The sequence below is a fragment of the Oratosquilla oratoria genome, chromosome 11 (genome assembly GCF_046742065.1).
Source record: "Oratosquilla oratoria isolate Oo_2021 chromosome 11, ASM4674206v1, whole genome shotgun sequence".
Taxonomy (NCBI): domain Eukaryota; kingdom Metazoa; phylum Arthropoda; class Malacostraca; order Stomatopoda; family Squillidae; genus Oratosquilla; species Oratosquilla oratoria.
In genome coordinates this window covers 58077309-58082308 of record NC_134787.1, presented here as the reverse complement: position 1 = coordinate 58082308, position 5000 = coordinate 58077309, and the positions used below count along the sequence as shown (strand labels likewise).

The following is a 5000-nucleotide window of genomic DNA, read 5'->3' as shown; positions in this document are numbered from 1 at the left end:
AGGAACGGAGAATGGAAGAAAGTAAGGAAAGAAGAAAGGAAGGAAGGAGGGAAGAGAAGGGAGGAAGGAAAAAGGGACGGAAGAAGAAAGAAAAAGAAGAAAGAAGTCACTGCCAACATCTGAGGTACCGAGGACAAAGGAGAAGAACTTCTGATGAAAAGAACAATTCCAGTAAGGAAATCTGGAGAGAACAACGAAGACAACATGGATGAAAACTAGGCGGAAGTACAGGGTGCTGAGGAGTTGGAAGAAAGGACGGGGTAAAACTGGCGTAAATGGAAAAAGGTTTTGGTGAAAAAAGGAGTGGAAGGGAGAAGAGGAAAGATGGGGAAAAGGGGAGAATAGGAGGAGGAAGAGGAGGGGAGAGAAAATAGGAAGAGGGAGGAAGAAAAGGAGGATGGGGAGTGAAAAGAAGAGGAGGGGAGGGGGATATGGAGGAGGAACTGTGAAAGATCAAGATTTCAAAGAATCAACGTCATGGAAAAAACGGGAAATGAACAAATAAACGTTAGTAAACATATAAATAACAAAGGAGCAGATAAATATACTTATGAAATAAAAAACAAATCTGAAACGATAAAACGTCGGGTGAAACGATGAATGGGAAGAAACACATTCATACATACACACACACACACGTATATATAAATATATATACGTATGTATGTATGTATGCATGCAGAGACAGACAGACAGACAGAGAGAGAGAGAAAGAGAGAGAGAGAGAAAGAGAGAGAGTTTTTATGGCATGTCGACAAATGGGTTTGTAACGATATTAGAGATGGGAAGACTGATGTAGAAAGGTAGAAAAAGAGAAAGAGAAAGGGGGAGGGGGGCACGAACAGCAAGAAAGGAGGGCTATAGTAGTGAGAACAGAAGGAAGAAGACAAAGGTGGACTGGAAACTGGATTGGCCGGAAGCATGGAAAAGAAAGAGGGCAAGAGGACAATTGGGGGGGGAGTGAAGAGGTGGGAAGAGTGACGGAGAAGGTGTGGGGGGGGGGAAGTAGCATGGAGGATACAGGAGGCCTTCTGGAAGGAAAGCGCGTGACCCAACGACCAGTGCGTCAGATTAAGCCGGACAGGTACTCAAGGTCTTTCCAACTCAATCGGAAAGTGGACCCCGGGATCCCCGGGCCTTCACGCCACTGGGTCACGAGGCACCGGGGAATTCCGGGGAAAGGTTCGGGATCGGGGAGAAAGACAGAGCGGGCGGTGGGGATTAAGGTCTTCATCAGATTCTCCAACTGGACTTGAATTAGCAGGTCGTGATATGATTTTCAGTGGAGGTTCACAAAGATTTTTGGTCATGAAGGAGTCAAAAACAATTTCAGTTGGGCTTGATATAATCTACATACATACATACGAGTACATGCACACACACACATATATATATATATATATAAGGTACCCCCTAATGAAAAGAAACGATCGAAGCAGTGCGCTTTCGTGTATTACATCTTCAGTGTAGATATACATAGAGAGTGCAAACAAGCATTATATATAGTTGGGGGAAAGAGGACGCAGACACAAGGGATCCATGTGTCAGAGGTACTAGAAGGTAGTGACAAAATATCATATTGACATAAGATCATGGTATGTGGGAAGCTCTCCAAGTTGAGGGTCAGGTGTCTATTTCTTACAATTGGAACATGTTTGTTACTTCTTTACAAATATGATTATCTATTTTATACAATCTTGGATTAAAGTTGAAGTTGATATTATTTGTGGATTTTATTAAGCTAACTTTCAATTATGTTTCTTTCGACGATTTTATTGAAAGTAATCACGCTAATATTATCCCAATTGATAAGATGATTAAAAGTGGCGAGATGTTTATAAATAGCACTTCAATTAGTTCCATCTTTTCCACATTTTTGTTGTTGTTGCTTAATTCTAACAGATAGATATTTTGCCGTTTGACAAATGTAGAGCTCGTTACATATTTTGCAAGGAATTTTATATACACACCCTTTTTGGCAATTTTTACAATTACTGATAAGTTATTATTTAATTGTGTTGTTATTACTGAAGGCTACATTAATATTAAAATATTTGAGTAAATTAGGGACGTTGGCTAAATTTTCTTGGTAGGGTAACACTACTAGGTTATTATGGACAAAAGGTTTGACTGATTGAGGGTTGTAAAAAGTTTTCCTTGCAAAATTGTAAGAGATGTCAATGATCTTTTTTTTATATTTCAATTTAATACCAATATCATAAACATTTCTTGTTGAGAATTTTTTTTCACATTATTAGGGTGGGAAGAATATTAATGCATGTAAGCACCTACATTGGTCGGGTTTATGTATGCACTAAATCTAAGATTGCTCTCTGTACGATGAATGTTAACATCTAAGAAAGGTAGCACACCATTATTTTCCACTTCGACTGTGAATTTTATAGATTTAACTAAGCTATTAATTCTATTGAGGAAATGTGAAGCGTCTAAGTGACCAGGCGATAGATAAAGAATGTGGTCGACGTAGCGTAGCCAAGTTATACCGGGAAGAATGATCTTAACTTAAAATCTTCCTCTCGAAAAATTCCATATACAAGTTACTGAGCACAGGAGGGGGTTACCCATGCTCATGCCAAGTGTTTGGATGTAGTAATTGTTATGAAATTGAAACTTAAAATCTTTAATGCTTAGTTCGATCATTTGAATAATACTATAAGTCGGAAGTAGTAGTGTGTGTTTGTCTAGTTCAGTGGTTCCCAAACTTTTTCTGTCATTTCCCCTCTGCACCCAGTTCAACCATCCAGATTTCCCCCTTCATGTGTATGAGGGAAAGAGTAGTTAAAACACACTGTGATTATTTACTAATTTATTTTTCAAATGTACATATATACTGATAGACAGGCATTCTCTCTCTCTCTCAGACATGAGAAAATTCATCTGAGATTTTTTTAGTTAGTAGGTAGTGTAATTATTTCCCCCCTGGTAGGTTCAAATTTCCCCCCAGGGGGAAATTTCCCCCAGTTTGGGAACCCCTGGTCTAGTTCAACTGTGAGGAATTCTACGAGATCATTTATTGGAACTTTTGTAAATAACGAAACTATGTCATAGTTGATCAATTTAAAATTATAATTTGGCTGTGCACTATTAAGTTTGTCTAATAGATGAGAGTTATTATGAACATGGGATTTGGAAAAAGTGTCGAGTAAAGAGCTGAGAATTGTTACAAGCCATTTTGAAAGTTTGTAAGCGGCTGATCCTATTGACGAAATAATCGGTCTAATAGGATTGTTAGGTTTGTGTGTTTTGATTAAACCGTACATGTATGGTAAATGAGAGGACTTATAGACGTAAATTTCTTGATAAGATCACTGTGGTCCTTTAAATCAATCTTAATCTTTTTGTGCTATTAACAGACTCAGCTGGGTTATTTTTAAGTGGAGTGTATGTTCTAGTGCCATTTAGTAAATCTTGCATTTTGTCAAAATAATCCTCCTTATTCAAAATAACAATCACCTTTGACTTATTAGCTTTAGTGATGGGGAGATAGCTATCGTTTTCCAAGTTATTGATGGCACTTTTGAACCTTTCAGGGCAAGTAAGGGTGATTTGAGATAATGCATCGCATAATATCCCTTTACATATGTTAATGCCATCCACATACACTCCACTTAGAAATAACCCAACTGAACCTAGTTAAGGCTATAAAATTCACAGTCGAAGTGGAAAATAATGGTGTGCTACCTTTCTTAGATGTTAACATTCATTGGATAGAGATCAACCTTAGATCTAGTATATACAGAAAGCAGACCAATGTAGCTTCTTACACTATTATTATTATTATTCCCATTCTGATACTGTAAAAATATATGTTTTCTCGTCAATGTTTCTATGAATTTTTCAGGTTTGTAGTCCTGAGTACATTAATGAGGAAATAAGAAATGTTTATAATATTAATACTAACTTGAAATATCCAAAACATTTCATTGACATCTCTTACAATTTTGCAAGGAAAACTTTACAATCCTCAATTAGTCAAACCTTTTGTCCATAATAACATAGTAGTGTTACCCTACCAAGAAAATTTAGCCAACATCCCTAATTTACTCAAATATTTTAATATTAATGTAGCCTTCAGTAATAACACAAACTACTTTATCAATAATTCTAAAAATTGCCAAAAAGGGAGTGTATATAAAATGCCTTACAAAATATGTAACGAGTTCTACATTGGTCAAGCTGCAAAAGATCTGTTAGAATTAAGCAACATAAAAAATGTTTAAAAGATGAAAACGATTCAAGTGCTATTTTCAAACATCTCAGCATTTTTAATCACCTTATCAATTGGGATAATGCTAGCGTGATTACCTTCAACAATTATATTGTCGAAAGAAGCATAAATGAAAGTAGCTTAATAAAACCCACAAATAATATTAATTTCAATCTTAATCTAGTATCGTATAAAAAAGATGATTATATTTGTAAAAAAAATAACAAACATGTTCCCTCAACATGTACCCATGGAGAGGTTCCCAAACTCCATGACCTTTTTGTCAATATGATATTTTGTCACTTCCTTCTCCTACCGTTGACACGTGGATCCCTTGTGTCTGCGTGCCCTTTCCCCCCACTATATATAATGCTTGTTTGCACTCTTTATCTATTTCTGTACTAGATGTAATACATGAAAGCACTGCTCCAATCGTTTATTTTCATTAGTGGTTACCTTGCATCTGTAGAACACACGTTTCTGGTGTTTTTATTGCACACACAGACACACACACACACATATATATATATGTGTTTGTGTGTGTGTGTGTGTGTGTGTGTGTGTGTGTGTGTGTGTGTGTGTGTGTGTGTGTGTGTGCGTGCGTGAGAATTATACCAACTCTGTAAATTATGTTTGTATACTTTCAATTCTAACTTGATGGAATACAGAATACTCTAGTGCTCGATGAGCTTCGAACTGAAAACCAAGAAGAGCTTCGGGAACAAAAGATGCAAAGCCAAGAGATGTTCCCCAAACGACCTTGCCATAGAAG

At 36.8% G+C, this 5000-nt stretch overlaps 1 protein-coding gene across 1 annotated transcript in view; it reads right to left on the bottom strand.

The window, feature by feature from the left end:
• LOC143030061 (uncharacterized) overlaps positions 1-5000 on the bottom strand; it is a gene marked incomplete at its 3' end in the record, with an annotated part of 248742 nt that overhangs the window by 223343 nt on the left and 20399 nt on the right. The gene's annotated exons all lie outside the window — the stretch shown is intronic.